Here is a 26160-nt window from a genome sequence, read left to right as displayed (position 1 = left end):
CAAGCATTTATACACTGCTGAAAATACACAGTTTCAATGTCATTTTAACCATCACATTGTGTTCATGTCTCTGAACTGCTCAATAACATCTTGGTAAAATACTGAACTGGGCTTAGATAATAAATATTTGAAAGCAATTATTTTACTGGGGTAAAACCAATGATATTACAACTTGACAAATTACTTTTGAACTTATTACAATGTACCCTGTACAGTATGTATTTACACAGACTGTGTGTTGTTCATGCATTTCAATCTAGTAGGTACCCTGGACCCATTTTTTATTTAAATATGTTTTTTCACACATATTTATTACTAGACATTAATTTAATTTGTACTGAATTCTTCTGCATTTGTACATACAATGACTATAAAGTACATTTAGTCTAATCTTACAAATTTAATAACATTAATATTAAGCAAAATCTTGGAAAATGTTTGTCTCTTTAGAAATATCTAGTGGAACTGGCACCAAATGCATATGTCCTGTTATTTTAAACTACATACTCAGCAATTAAAATATTCAGCAATTAAAAATATTTATGTTTTTTATACCAACATTGTTTTGTCAAAAACATATTAAAATAGTGACCAATCTTGTTCTTTTTTACATATCTTTACTCTCTTTTGTATAGCTGTAATCAATTTTAAGCCATCTCTTGTTTTTTAAACCATCTCTTGTATAGCTTTACAGTTTAACAAGTTGTAAATACAATTTAATTCTAACAATACAATAATAACCATTATGATAGCTATTAACAACTTGTAAAATATCTTATCCTGTCAGGTTTAATCCAGTTTACCAGTATTTCTAATACACTAATACCTGTTTTTTTCCTCTCCCTAAAAGAGTATTGTCAAGAAGGAATGAGATATTTTTTTCCTGTAGCTTTATTTTAGACCCTTATTATTTATTTTTTTTGTAGCTTTATTTCAGACCCTTGTGCAGTACTGCTTGTACAGTCAGTGTAAAACTGAGAAAGTGCCCCTCCCCTGTAGTACTTCAGCACTGTTTACCTGCTCTATGCTGTGAAAATAGAATGTATGTCAGCCCAACACTTTGGTTATACATTTATTTTATTAGGTTACTAAATAAAGCTTTCACTGAATATTACCTCTAGTAGGTATTTACACCCTCCTGCACAATTGATTTGAACTGTATATATACTATAGCCCATTTGCTGGCTGTACTTGATGCAACTGAGTTTTTTCTTTTAACATTTACTTGCAAACAGATTATCAGTGACATCTATGCACAATTGTGACATTTTATTACAATTACCAAATAGTATTTGAGTTCAGGCTTAGCCATTTGCCTGTCTTGCTTTTGATAACTTGTTATTTTAGGAAAATTTTTTTTTTTCATAACTGGAGAAGAACGGGTTGTTTTTAGTGATGTGGACATTACGATGAGGTAATTTAGTGAGAGGATGAATTGCCAGAAGATTTAGTCTCATTCAGCATGTAATGCTGCAGTGTTTATTTTGGTGTTTTGTATCTGAAGGTGATAAGATGTAGAGAGGGGTGTGTCCCTGAGATATTTTTAGAGAATGTTATGGAGTTGTAGTCACTAATGAAGGCAGGAAAGTGGTCACTAATGAAGCGAGGGAGGGTAGTGGTCAGTAATAAAGAGGACAGAGGGATATTTGGTTGGAGTTTGGCATGATGGTGAAGGTGTTTACCTTAGAAATGCAAAATAGCAGGTCCAATTCTCATCTTTGGGAAGCACGGCTAGCTTTAAAAAGGCCCCTTGTGGTCTTTAGCCTAGTAATTACCTATGAACCTATAATAAAGGAAGGATGTTCAAGTCAGTGATTTTATTGGGGGGTTTAGTGATTAGGAGTTCTAAGAAGGGGTGATGCCTGTGAGGAGGTTGGGTTTGGTAGATTGACTTATTATTAATTGTGTAGTATGCAGTCTACATTGTGGTGGGGGTTGTCCAATGTAATTTATGTTAAAGTTGCCTAAGATTACTATATCATTGTTTGAGTTGGTAACCTGTAGGGTTTCTTTCATTAAGGGTTGAAATTTGCTTAAATACCTGGGGGGAGAAGGTAGCCAGTTTGTTTTATTTTTTTTTGAAAGTGGGAGAGTTGAGATAGTTCAAGAGGAGGTGAAGTGTTATGTAAAAGAACTATGTAAAAGTAGGAGCCCCAATGGAGATGGTGTTAGTTTTATGTAGAATATGAGGAATTTTCGTTTTACAGGCAGAGGGAGATTTTGACCTTTGTGTGTGACTGGGTGGTAGGCAGAGGGGGATTTTGACCTTTGTGTGTGACTGGGTGGTAGGCAGAGGGGGATTTTGACCTTTGTGTGTGACTGTGTGGTAGGAAGAGGGGGATTTTGACCTTTGTGTGTGACTGGGTGGTAGGAAGAGGGGGATTTTAACCTGTGTGTGTGTGACTGGGTGGTAGGCAGAGGGGATTTTTGACCTTTGTGTGTGACCAGGTGGTAGGCAGAGGGGAATTTTGACCTTTGTGTGTGACTGAGTGGTAGGCAGAGGGGGCTTTTGACCTGTATGTGTGACTGGATGGTAAGCAGGGTGGGATTTTGACCTTTGTGTGTGACTGGGTGGTAGGCAGAGGGATTTTAACCTTTGTGTGTAACTGGGTGGTAGGCAGAGGGGGATTTTAACCTTTGTGTGTGACTGGGTGGTAGGCGGAGAGGGATTTTGACTTTTGTGTGTGACCGGGTGGTAGATGGTAGCAAGATGTGGTTAACAGTGTTAAAATTATGACTTTGGATAAATGTTTGTTAAAGAGTGTAGGAGGGTTATTGAGTGGGTAGCATGAGGGTGAGTGTGGGAGGTATGTTTTGCAAAATTACTTTTCAATGTGTAGGAGTAGCTAGATGGCTGCACTGATGGACGGAATGATGGAAGGGAGGAATGGAATAGAAAAAGGGGAACAGGTAATATTGGTTTGGGACTGGTGAGGGAGAGGTTCTGGTTATTATGTCATTCCAAGGGGATCCAGTATTTGTCAGTTAGGATGAGATAATTGACAGACCATGCTGCTTCATCAGAGATTATCTGCATCCATCACCACTAGGCTTTCAAATACTGGCCAAAGCATTAGCCACACCTATAGTGACTTTTTAGGTAGTGCCAAACCAACAGACGTACCAACATAACAAATTCTTCTAATGCCAAGCTGAATGTACTACTGTTCAGTGCTAGGAGTCTTTAACAAGAATCCACACTCCCTAGAAGCTCTGCTTGCCCTGAAGAATGTTGACGTGTGTGCAGCTGCAGAGACATGGTTCAAGGCTGCTGAAAGCACCCTGACAGTGCAATGCTACAATGCCTATCCCACATTCAGACACCTTCTGACAAGACAAAAATGAAAAGAGGAGGGGTTGATCAAGCAGGATGACTCACTTCAGCTACTCCATGTCCAACTGACCACATGCAAAATCCCCCACCGTATCGTCGCAACTACAAGTCCCCAACCATGAACCAAGAAAACCACTCCAGATACCTGAAGTTCCTAGAATCCTGTACCATTTAACCCAACACAATACTCCTGGGTGATTTTTAACTACCCTTCCATAAACTGGGAAACATATACGACAACTAACATGCAGGAACAGAGATTCCTGGCCTTTGTCAAAGTAAATTCTCTGTGTCACTTGTTCGTCTCTTACATACAGATAATGAGTTGGGGGTTTCGTTCAGATGCTTTAATATATAGAAACACATCAGGATGGATAGCAGCATCTCTAAATATGAACAAACTAACTAATAGAGCTTACAAACATACATGTTCACATCTCAACAGCTACCTACAAAATGGCAGTCTATCTTGACGTGCTTAGTATATATACACTTGTAAACACCTTTGGATAACTTCTTAAAGGTACATACACATATACTGACCTACATCCTCTCTCTTAAAGAATTGTCCTTTGTAAAAAAGACAATATCAAAGTTAGGCATGCATGATACTAGAAACAAAACATAATGCTCATGTCCACGCTGCTTCATATCTTCTACAAGGTTTAGAGATTCAATCATATTTCATAACATAATAGTTAGGACTAAAATCAGCAACAAGGACAGTCTGCAGTGCATGACTCTTATTAGGAACTTCTGGATTCATCACAGAAACAGGAATGTCCTCTGGAACTTCCTCTGAAGCTGGAACATTGGATAATTTACCCTGAGATAAAGAGTCTTTCTCACAGGCTATTTGCTGTAGCACAGGCTCAGACACCAATCTGAAATGTTTGCAATTCCACCTGAAGATTGCTCCTTCTGATTCCACCATGTATGCTCTTGGCTTTGGTCCAATATTCTTCACAACACCAATTCGATGGTGACCTCTGGATGTTTGAATCCTTAGCACCTCTCCCTCTCGTAATGGATTGAGTGATGTACTGGTCTTATCATAGTAGGACTTCTGAGATAGGTGTTTTCTCAACAGATTGGCTTTTACTGATCTGTTGTTGACACATGGAAATGACAATTGACTACTGATGGGTAACATGGTTCTGGTTTGTCTCGACAGAAGTCTCTGAGCAGGTGAACCAAGATGTTTATCACAAGGAACATTTCTGAGATTCAAGAGATTCACAAAAACATCACTATTGTCTCACATTGACTTCTCTAGTAACTGCTTTGCACTTTGCACTGCACGTTCTGCCAAATCATTTGACTGTGGGTACTCTGGACTACTTGTGACATGAGTAAAGCCCCATTCTTCAGCAAATGTTTTGAACAGTTGGCTTGTAAACTGTGTGCCATTGGCAGAAATAACTTTGTGTGGACTACCATGTACTGCAAAATGACGCTTCAAATGACTGTATTGGATGTTAGGTTAGGAAGTAAGTCGATCTTGAACCAACTGGAGTAAGAGTCTACTAACACCAAATAACATTGACCATTCCACTCAAAGATATCTGTGACTACTGTCGACCAAGGTAGTTCCGGAATCTGGTTAAGCTGAAGTGGTTCCTTCTGTTGATGTGACTTTGTACTATTACATACTGAACAAGAAGAAAGTGCTCTCTCAATGTCTTCTGATGTAGAAGGTCAAAATACTAGTTTTCTCACCCTTATTCTGGTAGATTTGGTTCCTGGGTGACCACGATGCAAAATAGTAATGTACTCTGGTTGCAAGGACTTTGAAACAATGACTTTCAGACCTTTAATAATGATACCATTGGCAGCCAAAATCTCATCAATGTATGGAATACAAGGTTGCTCTTCTTTTGGTAAACTAGATTGCTTTGATGGCCATCCTTGTTTGATAAAGTGGTTGAGCTTTTGCAAAACTGAATCTGTAGTTGTGTGATCTCTTAGCCCATCAAGACATGTGGAAGAAAAATTACGCACTTCCATGACTTCAAAATCATCAATCGAATGAGCACTTTGATTTTCATTCTGCTCAGTGGTTGTTCTGGGTGATCTGGATAATGTACCAAGATAAAGAAATCTGCCTTTATTGTAGACAAGATTGAAACTGTACTTTTGCAATCTTAGCATCATACGTTGCAGTCGGGCTGGAGCTGAATGCATTGGCTTTCTCAAGATTGTGACTAATGGTTGGTGGTCTGTTTCATTTTGGATAGGTCAACCATTAATATAATCATGGAACTTTGAACATGCAAACACAATTGCTAAAAGCTCTTTCTCAATCTGGGCAATTTGTGTCTCAGTTTGGGTAAGAGTTCTTGATGCCTAGGAAACAGGTTGATCATCTTGTAGAATAACTGCATCAAGTCCAAAATTTGAAGCATCACAGGAAAGTATAACTGGTTTGTGAACATCATAGTGTCTGAGAGTTGGCCGACTAGCATTTCTCTGTTTCAGGATATCAAATGCTCTCTAGTGTTGGTCTAACCAAGACCATGATACATCTTTACATGTTAGCTCTCTGAGTGGTGCTGAAAGTTGGCTCAAGTCTGGAATGAAATTGCCTAGATAGTTGACCATGGTAAGAAAACGATGCAGCACCTGAATACTGTCTAGTGCTGGCATCTCGAGAATCGCTGTTTGCTTAGAAGGATCTGGTCGTAGACCTCTACTTGTGAATAAGTAACCAACATAAGCAACTTCTTGTAGCCTGAATTTACATTTGTGTGGATTAAGCTTAAGATTCAGTTGATGTGTCCGTTCTAGAATTTTTCTGAGGTTTCTGTCATGTTCTGCTTCATCACAATCTCCTACTAGTATGTATACTATGATAACATAAGGATAACCAGAAGAAATTTGCTCCATTGCTCATTGAAAGACTTCACTTGCAGAATTTATCCCAAATAGCATTCTCAAAAATCTGTACCTGCCAAATGGAGGACTGAAAGTAGTTAGCAACAAGGATTTTCTATCAAGCTGAATTTTCCAAAACGAACTCTTTGCATCTAAGACAGAAAACAATGTGGCATCAAGGGTGCGACTTCCTCGACTGTGCGCATTGGATGATGTCTTTTTAATGCTTTGCTCAAATCTTGTGGGTCAATACATATTCTGATGTCATCTGAGCTTTTCTTATGAGCTACCACCATGGAAGATACCCATTCAGTTGGAGTTTCAATTGGACAAATTACACCTTGTCAAACCATTTACCTACCCTGCAATACAAGTCTATGTTTTCTTCTGAACAACTTCTTTGAATGTATAAAACATTACTCTTTTAACTTATTCCCCTGACATCTAATCCACATCAGATTGTATTGTTTTGAATGCATAAAACATTACTCTTTTAACTTATTCCCCTGACATTTAATCCACATCAGATTGTATTGTTTTGAATGCATAAAACATTACTCTTTTAACTTATTCCCCTGACATTTAATCCACATCAGATTATATTGTTTTGATTCTCCTGACATTTAATCCACATCAGATTGTATTGCTTTGAATGCATAAAACATTACTCTTTTAACTTATTCCCCTGACATTTAATCCACATCAGATTGTATTGTTTTGAATGCATAAAACATTACTCTTTAACTTATTCCCCTGACATTTAATCCACATCAGATTGTATTGTTTTGAATGCATAAAACATTACTCTTTAACTTATTCCCCTGACATTTAATCCACATCAGATTATATTGTTTTAACTTATTCTCCTGACATTTAATCCACATCAGATTATATTGTTTTGATTCCCCTGACATTTAATCCACATCAGATTGTATTGTTTTAACTTATTCTCCTGACATTTAATCCACATCAGATTATATTGTTTTGATTCCCCTGACATTTAATCCACATCAGATTATATTGTTTTGATTCTCCTAACATTTAATCCACATCAGATTGTATTGTTTTGAATGCATAAAACATTAGATTGTATTGCTTTATTCCCCTGACATTTAATCCACATCAGATTTTATTGTTTTGATTCTCCTGACATTTAATCCACATCAGATTGTATTGCTTTGATTCCCCTGACATTTAATCCACATCAGATTATATTGTTTTGATTCCCCTGACATTTAATCCACATCAGATTATATTGTTTTGATTCTCCTGACATTTATTCCACATCAGATTGTGTTGTTTTGATTCTCCTGACATTTAATCCACATCAGATTGTATTGTTTTGATTCCCCTGACATTTAATCCACATCAGATTATATTGCTTTGATTCTCCTGACATTTAATCCACATCAGATTATATTGCTTTGATTCTCCTGACATTTAATCCACATCAGATTGTATTGTTTTGATTCTCCTGACATTTAATCCACATCAGATTATATTGTTTTGATTCTCCTGACATTTAATCCTCATCAGATTATATTGCTTTGATTCTCCTGACATTTAATCCACATCAGATTATATTGTTTTGATTCTCCTGACATTTAATCCACATCAGATTATATTGTTTTGATTCCCCTGACATTTATTCCACATCAGATTGTATTGTTTTGATTCTCCTGACATTTAATCCACATCAGATTATATTGTTTTGATTCCCCTGACATTTAATCCACATCAGATTATATTGCTTTGATTCTCCTGACATTTAATCCACATCAGATTATATTGCTTTGATTCTCCTGACATTTATTCCACATCAGATTATATTGCTTTGATTCTCCTGACATTTATTCCACATCAGATTGTGTTGTTTTGATTCCCCTGACATTTAATCCACATCAGATTATATTGTTTTGATTCTCTTGACATTTAATCCACATCAGATTGTGTTGTTTGAATGCTTCTTGAATTTTTGAGCCTAAATGTGTTAAATGTTTTATCTTTTACTCTGTATAAGTACTATTGTAATTTTTGTATGTACCTGTTTTTGGCTGTATTGGAGCTTTTCTCCCCAGGACTCCATTGAAAACGGGTTCTTTTGGCCCAATGGACTATCCTGGTAAACCAACTGCAAATAAATAAATAAATAAATAAATAAATAAATAAATTTTATCTAACTCGGCTTTAACTCTGTTCTGCATGGCTGTTGGAACTTTACGTGCTGGCCTGATTACTGGACTGACCTCTGGGTTTAGCTTCATGGAGTACACAACTGGAAGTTTGCCTAGTTTATCTTCTAAAAGATCAGCATAGGTACAAAAAATGTACTTGGCAAAATTAGAGTAGTGGTCTTTTTAAACTAACATTTTCCTTATTAAATGAAAGCAGTCCCATTTTCAAAGAATCTCTGCACCCAAATAATGACTGGATGTGCCTCTTGATCACATAAAATAATAAGTCGTAGTTTCTTCCAGCTGAATAACATGAAAGCAGAACTGAGCCTTCGGTTTGAATTTCTTCACCTCCATAAGCAACAAGTTTCGCACACCTTGCCAAATCAAGCTTTTCACCTTTACAAACTCTGGCAAATGTTTTTGCTGACATAACATTGCATTTGGAACCTGTGTCAGCTTTGAGCTCTATGGGTTTGCCATTTATCCGAACGGTACAAAATACTTCATTCGTTGCCCTTAAATCTACTGCACTGACCGTTTCCTGAAGCACTGACACATCATCCACATAAAGAGTAGAACTGCCACCATCTAACTGATCAACTCATTTCATAAAATCTTCCCTTTTAATAAAAAATGTGGGCCTTTTGATTTACAAAATTTTTAGAAATTATTCCATTTATTACATTTGTGGCACTGTTGACCAAAAGCTAAACATTTTTCCCATTTAGACCACAATTATGACAGCTGGCAATGAAAGTAGGGTGGGGCCCATGCTTTGAGTGATATGACTCATTCTTATGCTTTGCTAAGACTGTGCTAACTCTGGAATTTGCTAGAAAGTTCTGGGGTGTCCTGCAACAGTCCCAGGTAAACCCCGTAGCTGCCATGTGCTTGGGCCTGTTTCTTTTAACCATGTGCTGCATACTATCAACATTAACTTTATCACTGTGCCTTCTAGAGCTACTGTCATTTGTAAGCATATTTGTGTGCTTTTCTGTGAGGTCATATATCTGACAACTCTCAATGGCCTTATTCAAGGTTAAATCACTGTCATGAAGCAAAATCTTTCTTACAGCATCATCTTTTATACCACACACAAGTCTGTCTTTTATCAGCTCATCCCTTAAATCACCAAATCTGCATGTTTTAGCTTTATTTCTCAGGTCTGTTATATATGCTGCAAAAGTTTCACCAGACTTGTGATCCCTTGTGTAAAATAAGTGCCTCTCCGTTGTAACATTTGTCTGTGGGTTAAACATTTCTCTAAATTTACGTTTTAAGTACTCTGGGTGCTCTCTTGACCCAGCCGGTACAACAATATGATGGTTTCCCTCTCTCCAGCATAACTAGCAGGTGCATACACAAATGAGAACTTCCTTTCTATGGCTTCTGACACAGCTAAATTAAGTGGAATAAATATCTTTGTACGGTCATCTTTATCAGAAAATGCAGCCTGTATGACAAAGTCATACTCTTGCTCAAACACTCTCCAGTTCTCAGCAATATTACTGTCAAACACAAGCGCACTGGGTTTTCGAAATCCATCAGCCATGCCCACAAAGTATACACAAACACACTGAAAATATGGCCCTTGTAATTATGTACAAATAAATGCTTGTAGCAACAGTCAAAATGCACAATAAACTCTTCAAAATACTTTATTTTGCAAAATATGGTCTATAATGGCTGTACTCTGAAATATGCCTTGTAATGGATGTACCTTACGAAATATGCCTTACTGTAACACTGCACAAACAGGTGAACACTTTATACATTTCTAATAACTCAAATATCTTTGCTTAATATGGAAATACATATGCTTTTGCGAAAGTACAGTCATTTCCCCTTATTTTATGCAATTTGTACTTTATTTCAAACATTTTCCATAGTAATTTGAATATTTTTATCAATATCGTACATATTGGTTAATGCAAATATTTGGAATGTTCTGTATGCCCCATTTCATATTATATGAAAGGAAAAAGTGCTGAGCAAGTTTTAACATTTGAAATTCGTTTCTGACCTGTTTTGCAAACTTTACACACAATGAGGATGATTCACTCCTTTATATTAGCTGCGCTTCTCAATCTTGCTTCTGGCTGCCATTCTGGCCCCATGTCCTTTTAGACATGCTGCTTCTGACACCATGTCGCTTGTTCGTCCCTTACATACAAATAATGAGAAGGCGGGGGTTTCATTTAGATGCTTTAATATATAGAAACATCAGGATGGATAGCAGCATCTCTAAATATGAACGAACTAACAGACAGAGATTACATACACACGTAACAGACAGAGATTACGTACATACATGTTCACATCTCAACAGCTAGCTACAGAATAGCAGTCTATCTTGCACATGCTCAGTATATATACACTTGTACACACCCTTAGATAGCTTCTTAAAGGTACATGCACATATATTGATCTACACTCTGGAACAGCTGGTTTGCACTCTCACTAGGGGCTCAAATATGATTGAAATATTACTCACAAACATGGGTGGGCATTGCACCCCTAACCCCACAGTATAATATCCTTAATGGTAAGATTGGATCATAAATCAGTCTCCTTTAAAATAAATGTAATTGTAGTTCCTCCATTAAACCCAAAAACTCTAAAGAATTTTTCCAAGGCAAATTACCTTATATTAAGTGAAAGCATAGCTTATTTAAAGCTCCTCCTAACCTTGAAAACATGGAGGCCTATACACAAATGCTCTGTACAACCACTTAAACAAATGCATAGAAACAGCAGTACCTGACTGAACTAAACTCAGGTCTAGCTGGAAGACCCTGACATAAATAGACTATACAACAGAAGGAAGAAATTATTGTCTAGAAGTAAGTGGAATGGTGCATGACAGGGAAAAAAAATCCCTCATTTGTCTCAACAGGGAAATCGGGCAACTAGTCAAGCCTTCAAAAGCTAAATACAAAACTAAAATAGCAACTCAAGCAAAGGATAATCGCAAAACATTTTTAAATATGTCCAAAATCTTAACAGAAACACTCAACAATGTGCTGAGTTGGCTGTGTATGGCACTACTTATACTCAAGAAAAAGAAATAGCAAATCTGCTGACAAATAAATTCAGCTCAGATTTCATCCCCTCATCACCTCTGATCACTCCCAATAAAATACCCCTATCATTCCTTTGCCTGTTATCACAAAATAACAGCTAGCCACTGCACTCTCTAAAGCTGGAAACATTGCATCAATGGGCCCTGATGGAATCCCAGGGTGCCTGTTAAACAGCGTCAAACATGACCTAGCAAACCCACTCGGATGTGTATTTAACCACAGTCTTCAGACTGGCTTTGTTCCAGTACAGTAGAGGACAGTGGCAGTCATCCCTCTGCACAAGGGGGGAATCATCAACTGACCTAGGAAACTAGTGACCCATAAGTCTGTCTAGGCTCATATGCAAGGCTATAGAAAGGATAATCATGGACCTGATTAACAACAACATAGGAAAGCTCCAGACTTTAGACCCAACCAAATTTGGCTTTGTCAAGAGCAGGTCCTGTCTGCTGAATCTGGTGGACTTCTTTGATAAAGTCACCAAGGCCATGAATGAGGCTAATACAATGCATGCTGCCTACCTTTACCTGGCCAAGGCATTTGCTAGAAACCCCCACTCGGGTATATAGATGAAGTCACAAAATTGGGCATAAACCTCAACTTCACCAGATGGCTAGCCAAATGGCTCACAAATAGGACAATTTTTCAGTATTGGTTAATCTACATCCAGCAAAAGGCTAGTCACCAGTGGAGAACCATATGGCTCAGTGCTGGGCCTCCTCCTGTTTGGGATATACTTTTCATATGTCCAGGCAAATGTAGATGGCATTTGGCTGACCAGGTTTTCTGATGACTGCAAACTGGGGGGCAATCACTGACTCTCCAAATGATGTTGATATCGTACAGAAAGGTCTGAAGGTCTGACACAGACTAATGACTGGTGTCAGAGCCACGGCCTCAATCTGAATGTGAAGTGCATAATAATACCCTTTGGGAAATCAAATACCTCTTCAAATAACAGCACTGATAGCACCTCACCCCCAAGCATTGACCCAGTGGTGAGGGATATAGGTACTTAGATAGTAATCTAAACTTTGACTACCATGTGTCCACAGTGGTGAGGAAATCCTTCTGTGTGATTCAGCTTATAAGTAAGGGCATGGCATCCAGATCTAAGGATGTCATGGTACCACCGTACTCAGCCCTCATCAGACCAATAATCAAGTACATGCACCATATGGCATGTACCGCACCAGGCAGTGCAACAGTTGGAGTGTCCTCTCTCTCCTAAAAAATACAGGTAACCAACATGTCATATTTAGACCGATTAAAAGCTTTATCGCTGTATTCATTTCCAGTTACTGAGGGGTGATCTGTGCCTGACCAACAAGGCAGTCTCTGATCCAGTCATGATGGAAATGTTGCATATTCACAAAACTATTTGCACAATAGTTATCCACTCCAAACTAACTCCAAATCTAAACTGATCTCTGACATGAATAGATCATTCTGGAGAGACAGATAAGTTTCCCAGATATTGACCTTTCTCTGGAATTGGCTTACTATTGATGTGAAGCAGAGCCCTTCCCTGATCATCTTCAAGTGCAATCTGGACTGATCTGAAGGATGGGAAATTGTAAATTCACTCCTGGGGTGGTGCCTATGTCCTTTATGCACAGAGGCAGTGTGTAAAAACATTCAAAACCCCATGCGATGACCCTTATTTTCTTTCCCCAGGGATAGAAAATTGGTTAAAATCTGGCTTGGCTTGTAAGGGCTCATGAACTGTTCGCCTAGTAATGTCTTAGGAACATATGTGAGTGTTGTGGTTAGGTGAGGTTGTGAATGGCTGGTATTAATGTGCAATAGTAGAATAAGTGTGGATTTTAAGTAAGCACAGAAGGGTGTAATCTGTGGAGATTTGCTGTGTGTTCTGTGTGTTGGCCTGTGATGTGAAGGATAGTAAGTGAAAGGTTTGAATGTGTAAACAATGATGTGGGTTAGAGTGAGTGTTTCTCTATCTCTTCTCTTTTTAAAGTGGTCAGAAATGTAGACTTCCTTTGGAATGTGATGTGGAGAAGAGGATATAACTGAAACAACCTGGGGAACAGGTAGGGTTACCACCTGTCCCACTTTCCGAGGGACAGTCCCTCTTTGGGCAGTTGTGTCCTGCAAAAAATGTGAAAAAATGGCAAATGTCCTGAGATTTTAGGACAAAATTGTTTTCTATATTTTATGTCATAGTTGCATAAAACAGTTATTCTGTATCTGAAACACCTAAATGTTTTAAGAAACAGAATAAGGAACTAAAATGCTACAAGAATAGACTTTTATTCAGGCAAAAAACTGAAGTTCTGTCCTTTGTACTGGCCGTGGGTATGTTTTGCCCTGCAAAATCTGATGTTTGTAGCACAAATGTCCCACTTTGGGCATTTGGAAAGGTGGCAACCCTAGGAACAGGGGTTAGGAGGGGAGTGAAGTAGGCGCAGTCTTGACAAGGTGAAGTGATCTGCAGAAATATTGAAATAAGAAAATACATGATTGAATGCTGTCCTGTGTGTCCTTTCCAATATACGGCAAAGGGAAACCTACAGAGGGTCAGTTTATGTATAGGTAAAGAGAGGAGAAAATACACCATTCTGCCTTTCAGTGCTGCGTAGAAAGGTGATTACATACTTCTCAATTGTCCAGATTTTTGTCTCTTATTTTTGATCTGTTCCACATAACATTTTTGGTTTTGTGGCAAATCACTTAGGATCGAAGTCACTACATGATGATAAACACTTCAGTTTCAGACTTCATATCCTTCAGAAAAAACGCATGCAAGGACAAACCCTGTTGCTGTAGCAACTTTTAATAAGAGCACTATAAAGGGAAAGTACAAAGACATGCCATTGGAAGGTTTCTCCCCTGAGCCTCTGCCGAAAAGGAGTACGCTGAAACAGCAGCCAAATAAGCTTGCTGCAGTTTTTTCCCAAAATAATACAGCAAAGTACAAGCAGTTCCATTTTTCATCACTACAACGATTCTCTCCAAAAGAGAGTACCAAAAATTGATTGTTTGTATTAATCAAACATCCACGTCGGTCACAGTGGTGCAGCGGTTAGCGTTGTCGTTGATTTGTTTCATAGTCTGCTTTGACATAATAGATTTTATTCATTAAGATAGTAGGGACTGCCCTGCAGCGGAGCTTTTGCTTATAAAGTTATTTATTAGTATTATTATAGCGAATACTATTTTAGCATTTATTAAGAACACGGGACCGGTTGGAACTTTCATTACCCGTGACACCCTCCTTTTGCATTATGGGTATGTAAATCACCTGCCACATTTACTTCCGGATCCTTTTGTCGGAGAAAGTTAAACTGTCACGTTCTTGTTAACCGAGCCCCCGATATGCGACGCGAGAATTTGCCCGAGGGAAGTTAGTGCTGTTGTCATATCAACTCCACCCTCGGCAGTAAACGAGTAAACACAGATTCTGTATGTTTGTTTGTCTGAGTTTCTTAACCAGAGCAAAGCCCTCGGATTTTTGTATTTGTCCCGCCCAAACCCCGCCTGTGACAGCAATGGCAGTACCCCGCCCACCTTTTGACTGAAAGCTGCCAAGTCATTTCTGCATGAATATGCTTCATTATTGCCCAAATCCCAGCATGAAGTCATGTTTATGTAGTTGGAATGTACAGAATTTAATTCAGGTGCCCGGTTTAGATGCTGCTATTTTATTTTTTATTTATTCTATTTTTATTTTTGCGAATGTGGGCAGAATCCCAGACTAAACAGGCATGTGCATTGTGTGCTAAGGATAGATAAACAGGTGTGAAAGCTGAAATGCTTTGATAAACACAATCTGTACATATTTGCAGAATATCATTTTTGGCTCGTATGTTTGTTTTGTTGCTAATTAAACAAAATCTTGATTTTTTGCCTGTCATTGAGGACTGGAGTTATTGACTAAGACCTCTCATTGAGTTGCAGACCTTATGTTCCTCTGGAAATACATGCTAATTCAAAACCTGCTGTTCTGTCAACTTTCTAAGTTTGTAACAGCAATGTGTAAAATCTGCCCCTGGTGTGGGGGTATTTGAATTCTCCATTATTTTTGGCTTTGTTCAGAATTACCGCACTAAGAGATGGCCTGGTATGCTTGTAAATTGTTATTGTTCTTTAGTATAGCAGATGTACATGGGCAGGACAGACAGTTACATAAATTAAGAGCATTTGGGCAGTTTCACACATAGGCACTGTTTTGGGGATTGATTTTTATATTTTGAAAATGCGTCTCCGTTTCTGAAATGTAAATTGCATATTCAGAACTGCCTTTCTGGGCAGCAGCATGTTTGTGTGCTCTTTTACAGCTGTGATGGCTATGCATACCTGTGGGAATAGTTTTCAAAAGATTCATTATGAGCCGAAAGCAGAAGATAGAATTACATGTGGATTACCTTCTAGTGTTTATGCTTATTTGCCTGTTATACATTTAATTACACAAATAACAGTGTGTGGAAGCCATGGTGGTGTAGTGGTAGTGTTCTCGCCTCCCAGCAAGAGGTTCTGTTGTTTGATTCTCAGCTAGAGCGCCTTCTGTGTGGAGTCTGCATGTCCTCCCCATCTTCAAAATACATGCTTGAATGGGTGTTTGTTACCTCATGTATTTGTTGAAGGTTGGGTGCCAATCATTAGTGGACTGGAGTTCTGCTGTGGCAACCCCTAACCAGGAAAAGACAACAACATGGAATTACAGTGTGCATTATGTGTCAATCACAGCAAATTACTGTTCTTAATTGCTATCCTCTGGCATGTCAATCACAGTGGCCATGCCCATTCCTGTGTGAACTAACTGGTGGGTTAATACACTTCAATAGAGCCAGATTGTCTTGAAACTGTGCCATTACCAGCCACTGTAGTGCAGCAGTTAGTGTTACCTCATAATAAGAGGTTCTGCAGTTCAAGGCTTAGGTGGGGTACTTTCTGTGTAGAGTTTTTATGCTCTCGCAGTGGTTGTGTTAGTTTGCTCTGGTTTCCTCCCACCCACTTTCCAAAGACATACAGTCCGTGAATTGGATACTGGCTGCAGGTGTGAGTGAGTGGTACTGATGAACTACCAGGGCTATATATATATATATATATATATATATATATATATATATATATATATATATATATATATATATACACATACACACACATATCAGGGGTGTAGCCAGAAATTTACATTGTTCTCAAACTTAAAGTTGTTGCTCAAACCCCCATCATTTTAAAATGTACTCAACCCTCAAAATGCTACCTCCAGAAATATAGGAAAGGGATATATTATTTTCAGCTGCTACCATTTATACCCATGAGAAATCATTTTTAGAGTTGTACTCCTTTCACACAAACATTCTTTGTATATTGCTAGACTGTAAATATGATTTTGTAAAGTCCTAATGTTCGGTACTTTTTCAGTTTCCAAGAGTTGCTCAGAAAAAAAATCTACTCATTTGAATTCTCTAAGTATGCCTAGCTACACACCCTATATATATATATATATATATATATATATATATATATATATATGAAAATTAGATATAAAAAGACAAATATCAAAGGAGAAGAAGTCAGCTAATGCAGTACGGCGTTTGTGTGTGTGTGTGTGTGTGTGTGTGTGTGTGTGTGTGTGTGTGTGTGTGTGTGTTTGTGTGTGTGTGTGTGTGTGTGTGTGTGTGTGTGTGTGTGTGTGTGATGGGGGCTTTTCATCGTCTTACCAACAGAATCAGAGACAAACCCCAAAATAATCAGGGACACTTTTTAAAATATCACAACTATTTACCTGCGAAGTTGATATTGTAGAGAAAGTGCATTAACATGCATTCTCTGAAGTAGAAGTCTATAACTCTATGTATTGTCGGACAGAGAAAAATTTTAAACCAGGAACAGGTGACAGATGTAAACGAGTGTGTACATTAGCTAAAACTCATGTCATAATAACTCTTGTACAGACTGTATTACCCAAATTCTTGCATTTTGCCCTATTTATTCTCATATGCAGACAACAAATACAGAACAAACCTGTCAACCTTTTAGTGCAAGAAATCTGGACAAAGCCTAACATAATGGGGTGGGGCATACCTCTCAACTGTCCAGATTTTTAGCTCATATTTTTGGTCTGTTTCTCATAAAACTTTTCTAGCAAATCAATGGTATAATCTGAGGACTGAAGTCACTAAATAATGACATCCATTTTAGTTTCAGACTTAACATCCTTCAGAAAAATGTATGTTAAGACAGACCCTGTTACTCTAGCAACTTTCTAAGTTTATATGAGCAATATTTAAAATATGACCCTATTTTTGGGCCTTCGTCCCCCATTTTGTTGGGCTTTGTCCAGATTTCTTGCACTAAGAGGTTGAGAGATATGGGGGGGTGGGCAAAGGCCCCAAAATAGGGAAAGCTTTTTTAAATATTGCTCCTATAAACTTATAAAGTCACTAGGATAACATGGTTTATGTTAACATGCATTTTTTAAAGCATTTAAAGTTTGAAATTGAAATGTATATCATTATTTTGTGATTTCAGTCCTCACATCATCCGGATGTTTTGCCAGAAAGCTACAAATTTTATGAGGAACAGACCAAAACTATGAGGCAAATATCTGGACATTCAGTGAAAATCTGGACAGCTGACAGGTATGATACAAAATGTACAAACTATGTGTAAGTAGGAAAGCGGCACGTGCCATGGACAGTCCTGGCCTTATTGCTTTAGACCGACTTTGCAGCTGGAAAATGACGTCACATGGAATCCGCATACCCATAATAAAGTGATTTAATTGCAAATTCAAAATGTTAGCCTTTCATGAGAGATTATTTGGAAAGCTAAAGGCTTGATCCCTACTCCCCACCAAGATACATGGCATCATGTGCATTCTCAGCTCACTCCCTTACTGCTGTCTATGAGGCATATAAACAGGCATGGCTTAATCCCTACTCCCAACCAACATGCATGACATCAGGTGCATTTTCAGCTCACTCCCTTACTGCTATCTATGAGACATATAAACAGACATGGCTTGACCCCGACTCCCCACCAAGATACATGACATCAGGTGCATTCTCAGCTCACTCCCTTACTGCTATCTATGAGACATATAAACAGACATGGCTTGACCCCTGCTCCCCACCAAGATACATGACATCAGGTGCATTCTCAGCTCACTCCCTTACTGCTATCTATGAGACATATAAACAGACATGGCTTGACCCCTGCTCCCCACCAAGATACATGACATCAGGTGCATTCTCAGCTCACTCCCTTACTGCTGTCTATGAGACATATAAGAAGGCAGGGCTTGATCCCTACTCCCCACCAAGATACATGACATCAGGTGCATTCTCAGCTCACTCCCTTACTGCTGTCTATGAGACATATAAGCAGGCAGGGCTTGACCCCTGCTCCCCACCAAGATACATGACATCAGGTGCATTCTCAGCTCACTCCCTTACTGCTATCTATGAGGCATATGAGTAGCCATATGCCTTGTTATTTTTCTCTCCTGTAATTAGGTCGTAAAAGTGACCAGGGATCTAGATGAATCCAAGATGACTGGGTCACTGTCCGGTGACTTCACAACATAATGCTTCAAACAGTAGCAAGGAAAGTAAACTAAGTGTCCAGACTAAAAATGAATGAACCAGTTAAAATGCAGGGAAAGCAGTATATTTAGCACACGTAAGCAAAACAGTAATTAAAGAATTCAGCCAGACAATTGTACAACACACTCTTTCTGTTTCAACAAAAAAAATTAAAGGAAAGCCAAGGCTTTTGACACTGTTCCCCAGGTAGGCATCATTGACAAATCCATATATTGTGCAGTGGATAGCTATCAGATTGTCTGACAGAACCATGTGGTTAGAGTTGCAGGTGCCACTTCCGAAGGCAAACAAGTTACCAATGGGGTACCATTGGGCACAGTGCTGAGCCTCTCATTTTTGGCATCTGTTTTTCAGAAGTGCAAGGTGCACTCCTATCCTATGGTTAACTAAGTTTGCAGATGACTGTAAAATAGGTGCTGTTATTTGACCTTCACATGACTCACAATTGCTCCAGCATGGCTTAGACCATGTTAACAACTGGTGTAAGGGTAATGTCATCAAAATAAATGAGCAAATTTACCTGTCCAGTCAGATACTGTTATAGGGGATCTGGGCACTCTTGTTGATAATTCCTTATCATGTGACCATCATGTCTCCAGAAAAGTTCAGAAAGCCTATTATATAGCTCATCTGATTTCCAAAGGCATCTTCAATAGATCCAAAGAAGTCTTAATTCCACTTTACTCGTATCTTATCAGACCCACTATTGAATTCAAAGAACCTTCTGGCATGTGTTTGTCTGATCATATCACACAACATCAGAGACATTAGAGATTCATAACAAATAGATCAGTGGTCTCAAAAACCTTAGTTATCAAAAGAGATTGGAAGCCTTTTCCCTGTATTCTTTCTCTTAAAGATACCTCAGTGGAGGTCATACCTCTCAACCTCTTAGAACAAGAAATCTGGACAAAGCCGTAAGTAAAAGTGGGACAAAGGTCCAAAAATAGGGACAATTTTTAAATATTGCTCTTATTAACTTAGAAAGTTGATAGAATAACAGGTTTTGCATTAGCACAAATTTTCTGAAGGGTATGAAGCCTGAAATTCAAACATCTGTCATTATTTTCTTGCTTTAGTCTTTAATGATTTGCCACTAATTTGCCAGAAAACCACAATTTTATGAAAAACAGACCAAAACTATGAGGCAAAAATCTGGACATTCTGTAAAAATCTGTACATTTGAGAGGCATGGTGGAGGTCTTTGTCTATCCTTTCAAGCCATGAAAGATCCAACCTTGTTTCACCTTCTATTCCTTTTCAGAATTAATGGTACCTCAAATACCTGGTTAAAGGAACTAAACCTTCATCAGCAGATAAACAAGACATGCAGGCACAATAGATTCATAGCCTAACATATCTTTCATATCTGGAACAAACTTCCACTAAATGTCAGGCAGAGTAACTCTTCCCCCTTCTAGGTAAACCTAGATAACTGGATGGACAGCCTCAAACTCTCCCTCAGTCTAACTTGGATTGGCTTTGCTATCATTTTAATGAATAATACAATATCGTTTGACAATTAAATTGCCACTGCTTGTCATATTGTAAAATACCGAACACTACGAATGTTGAAATGAGTGTAACACAACAATCAACATTCAGGGGAATTTTTTTTTCATATTATTTTCCCATGCTTACACAGACCAAAACCACCAAGTATGCAATCATTAATTCACAACCACGAGTACAACTCATATAGTAAATACGGTCAAATGAAGCAAAGCCATGCCATATGCTGTAATTAACACAAGGATGCAGATAATGATTCCTGACAACCACACACTAACACTTAGAAAGCACAATGTTGAGCAACGCACTCAATGAAACCGTGTGAAGTTAACTCTTCCTGTCTCAATAATAGGTGTTCAAGCATAGCTTTTTTGTCCAGTAAACAACTTCTCTTAGGAGACAGATGTAAACAACACAAATGTCTACTCTTTATATGTTTTATATGATTCTGCTGTAGCTGTATTGTATGTAAGACATCTGGTGTGTATAACTTCAGTTTACCTATCAAACTACGCATTGTGTGGGTCTAACGTGTACAGCTTCACTTTACCTAACAAACTACATGTCATTTCAGTTTACCTAACAAACTATGCAGTGTCTGTGACGTCCTTCTGCTATATTTTGACTCCATGGATACCCTAAAGTGCAACTATCCCATTGATTCCAGAAAATAATATCAGAGAATGGAGGAATCCTTTCAGAAGTTATTACTTATTCTATACCATCTTGGTCTATCATGTATGTAATTTTCTTTAAAGAAAAGACATAATGACTTTCTAATGCCTAGCATTTCATCTTCAATATCTGCAAATGTTGATGCAACACAATCAGGGGAAATAAATGTTAATGCGGGAATTTGCTTACATAACACAGCAAACTAAGTATTGCTACTAAACTCTGTCGATAAATGCAATTTCTGTACTTGTCTCCATTCAATCTGAGAGAGTTGAAACCATCACCCTTTTGCCTGATTGTTAGGTAGATTCCTTTTAATGCTGTTAATTGCCCTTTTCTCAAAGTCACTTAAAATCATCTTTGGTCTTAATTATAAACTGTATTGTGTAGATAACTGCAGGACACTATGCCAAAACATATCATAACTTTCATTGGTCTTTGACAGTAAAATAGCATAAACAACATGGATAACTTTTTTATTGACACCACTTTGTAAAATGCAGTGCATTATGTACACTTGATAACATTCCCCTGTACTGACTGGAAAAGTACCATCTGTGAGAATAAACTGCAGAGCACAATATACGTAGCTTTCCTTTGGTTGTTATAATTACAATACTAGGGCATGACTCGTTCACTACACTATGTTCATTTATAAACTCTCCATTTTTAAGGAAGCATGTCACCTTTCAAATCTTTTCAACTTCTTAGGTCAGTAAATGTTTGCTGCCTGTTTTTATGTCTAATCTTAGTAACTGTCTGCTTATGTGCGGAAAGGTTTGGTACATGATTTAGATCACATCTAGATGTACTTAGACAATTTTTTTAGGATCTTCAGTAGAGTTTTCAGCACATCTTTTAATAAGTTCTGAAACTTTACAAACATCAACCTTTACCAGATCTGGAGCGTGAAAGTGAGGTGAGCTCTTTTCTAACTGTACTGTTGTTATAATTACACATCTGCCTTTACACTTGTTTATACCTTCCTAACACAACACCAGTAATTTCTACTGTCCTTAGATTTCACCAAATGACATGGATAGCCATGAATACATAGTCATTTTTATCTTCGAATTGGCTGTCTGATATAGACTCCCAGTACTACTAGGTATGAAGACCAAACATTCCAAATCCACTGACAAGTTATGACTGAAACTGCTCAGTGTGGTAGTGTATAGTATGACAAAATTACTGTTATAGAAAAGTATTGGTATTACCTGCTTGTTTTAAGTCATAAATGTTTTCAATATTTCCCCCTTAACTTCAATAGAGCCCTACAAAATCTACTACAACCATACTCCAGTACCAGAAGTGTATGATCCAATAGGAAATTCCTGATAAATTTGCCAGTAATCAGGCTGGGTAATTCCTCTTCTCCTACTGTATATCTGAAATCTGGAATACTTTAAATCCTAGTATAATATCCACCACAACCTCACTTCAGTTTAAGCTTTACTGAAAACTTACCTACCCAAAAAACTGGATATGTCCATGTATGGCTCCTGAGTAATCCAGCATGGTCCTTATGCTGCCACTATATGAGTGTCATTCTTACTAATTGTACATATAAACACGAATTATATAAATGATATCTAGTACTGTTTTAATGACGTTAAGTGTCCCATATTGTATATTTAATTGTGTTTTTGCTGTGTTTATTATTCATAGGTTCATAGGTGTGTACTAGTCCAATGGTCCTGGAGCCTTTACAAGCCTAGCCCATAGATGTGCCCAGGCATCGTGCCGCCTGGCATTAGTTCCCAGTGCCTCTATCAAGTACAGCCACTGGAGTGATTCCTCAGGGTGAACTTTCTATTTCCTATCCACTCGTCAATATTTCTCTTGAAGAGGGCCAGTGAGGTGCTCTGCTTGACATGTATAGGAAGTCTATTCCAGAGCATGGGCAGTCTCGGGGTTATGAACCTGTCCCTCCAGCATGTTCTGTTGATTGTGGTAATGAGGTTGAGGTCCCTGGAGCATGTGGTGTGGAGGGATTGGGATTTCTTTAGGTGTAACATTTCTAACAGAGCTGGGTCAGACATGGCTTTGTAAGTCAAACAAAAATCGCCTCTTACTAGATGATATGAGACAGAGAAATGCGGGAGTTGTTTGAGTCTGTCCGTGTAGGGCATGTGTTTAAGGCCTAGGATCCTCTTCATGAGGTACTTTTGCAGCCTTTCCAGCTGTTGCAGGTGTTTAGTGAGGTACATGCCAAATGGGGCATTATACTTGATGATTGGCCTAATGAGGGAAGAGTACAGAGAGATTATAACCTCTTTCTTCCTGGATGCAAAATCCTTGGTAATGAGTTGTGCCACACAGAAGGACTTTCTGACCACAGTGGCAATGTGGTGGTCGAAGGAGAGGTTTCTGTCAACCTATGTCCCCAGATCTTTTATAATGCCTTCATTGTTCAGTGGGCTCTCATCAATGTAGTAATTAGTAGGAACTAAGTTTTTCCCAAAGGGAATGATGATGCATTTTCTGGCATTAAGCTTAAGGCCATGGTTTCGACACCAGTCGTTGGTCAAAATGAGGCCTTTCCGTAGGATGTCTAAATCACTTGGGGAGTTAATAATGGCTCACCAAAAACAAAAAAATATACAAAACTGGATGGAGAAGTAAAGCCAGGACACACTCCACATGAACTCCTGTAAAGCCACAAAAATGTATTGGTGCTTTCTAGTACCTTGGCCAATGGGTCTATATCAGAACATCAAAGTATTAAAACTTCGAATGTTAATGTATCAAACACTATTCAATGAATGCTAAGAATAGCGAAGTTGCAGAACAGCGAATTCTTTCCTCTGGAAAGAATTCAGTTGTCCGTTTCTGTGGCTTTGCTATTCTTAGCGACAGGGTTGCCAGACATCCCTATTTAGGCGGGACTGTCCCGAGATCAGCAGCCTGATCCCGAGTCCTGCCCTGCCGGTTTAAATCCCGTCCAGCCTCCGCTTTGTTTTTTTTTTTTTGATTGGTCTGTATACCTGGCATACAGGCCAATCAAAAATCGCTAAACACGGAGCTTCTTGTGTTCCGCATTAAACAGAAGTAGCTCCGTGTTTAACGATTCTTGATTGGACCGTATGTTGGTATGTTCCGCATTAAACACGAGAAGCTCCATGTTTAGTTCAGATCTTTAATGTGGAACTCTGTTCGGCATTAAAGACCCTTTTTTTTTTTTTTTTCTCTTCACTTTTTTTTCATCCCTACCTTGCCGATACGGGATGGGTTCTGGTAAGTGTGCGATTGTTTGTACGTTAGGGTTAGGGGTGGGTCAAGTGAGTTAGGGTTAGGGCGCAGGTTATGCGTGTGTGCGATAGTGACAGACGTTAGGGTTTGGATTAAGGTAAGTGGGTAGATAGTAGTGTATGTTTAGTTTAATGTAGCGTTAGATATAGGAATTTAAGTGTATGTGTGTGGTTGCTGCTTGTTTGATGTGCTTGTGTTGTGTGTAAGTGTTTTGGAGCAGCAATTTTTTTCCACGGGAAAAAATTTGCTGTTCTAAATATTTGATCTTTTCATGTTTAGATGTTTTGGGGCCATTCTTTCGATAATGTGATATAAACGCTTGGCCAATATGCCTTCAGTGGGAATAAAATTCAACACCAATGTAACCACTTTAAATAAAGCTACAAAATGACATAATAATGCGCAAATGCCCTAATTAACCAATTCCATTTGTTCTGTAAGAACAATTTAAAGTCACAGTACACCAACTTGATCTGGAATACATACAGAATATAAATAAAAACACAAGTAGGATCATATAATCCTATCAACTGATATATACAAATGTAATAAATACATTCAATAATTCAAAACCTGAGGATAAGTTATAAGAAGGACAATATTATAATAACATCCTACAAACTACTTGTATGTTAAATACTTTCAATACACACTAATTTTAAGCTCCTGATTCAAAACCCCTAGGATGAAGTGTATTAAAATGAATGATAAATTTAGCTTCCAGTTTATTCAGTTTGTTCAAAAAATTCTCCGCATTTGTGTGAAAAGGTTTTGCCAGGACACAGAAAAACAAACTGGCTCCTGAACCCCCATGTGCCATGTGGAAGTGGTAAGCTACGGGACTGTCTAATCTGCAATTTCTGATGTCCCCTAGATGTTCCAATATTCTATTTTAACCATTCTCCTAGTCTGTCCCACATACCATTTAGATGGCGTACACCCACAACCAAGGATACCACCCCACATGACCTACAAGTAAAATGATCTCTCGCTGTATATTTGGCATTGTTTATCTTATTACCATTAAGTTTTTTTAGCCTGCTACACACCTTGCATCTACCACATGCGGAACTTCCCCTCCAGCCACCTCTCTCCAAGGGTCTCCTTAAATTCAACAACTCCTTTAAATTAAGGAATCTACTGTGTGAGAAAATCACTCTGTCTGGGAACAAATACCCAATGTTATTGTCCTCACAAACAATAGGCCAAAACCTATCCACTAGTTTTTTTAAGCATCGTTGTTGGGTAGGAAAATTTAGAAACAAAGAACAACCTGCCCCCTCCTCATCCTTTTTGGGTTTTCCTGTAATTGTTCTTCTACTACCTACATCCCTCGCACCACTTGTGCCCAAAATCCTGTCCTCACCTTTATCCAAACATGCCATTGTGTACCCCCTGTTAAATAATTTTTGTCTGACTTTCAAAAATTCCCCTGGAATAGATGCTTTATTATAAGTATTATTGAAAATATGCTTATATTCCCCATATGGAAGTGAAGTTAAAAGGTGTGGTGGATGCATGCTTTCAGCCGACAAGAAGTTATTTGCAGCTGTTTTCTTAGTAAAAGGCCTGTAATGAATCCTTTCATCTACACAAAAAATCCAACATCCAAGAAATGGATACTAACTTTGCTGGTTTCAAAAGTAAACTCAAGGCCCCATGGATTTTTGTTCATCTGT

Source organism: Protopterus annectens, chromosome 2.part1 (assembly GCF_019279795.1).
Source record: "Protopterus annectens isolate FY-2018-M chromosome 2.part1, PAN1.0, whole genome shotgun sequence".
Lineage (NCBI taxonomy): Eukaryota > Metazoa > Chordata > Ceratodontiformes > Protopteridae > Protopterus > Protopterus annectens.
This window is presented reverse-complemented; position numbering follows the sequence as displayed.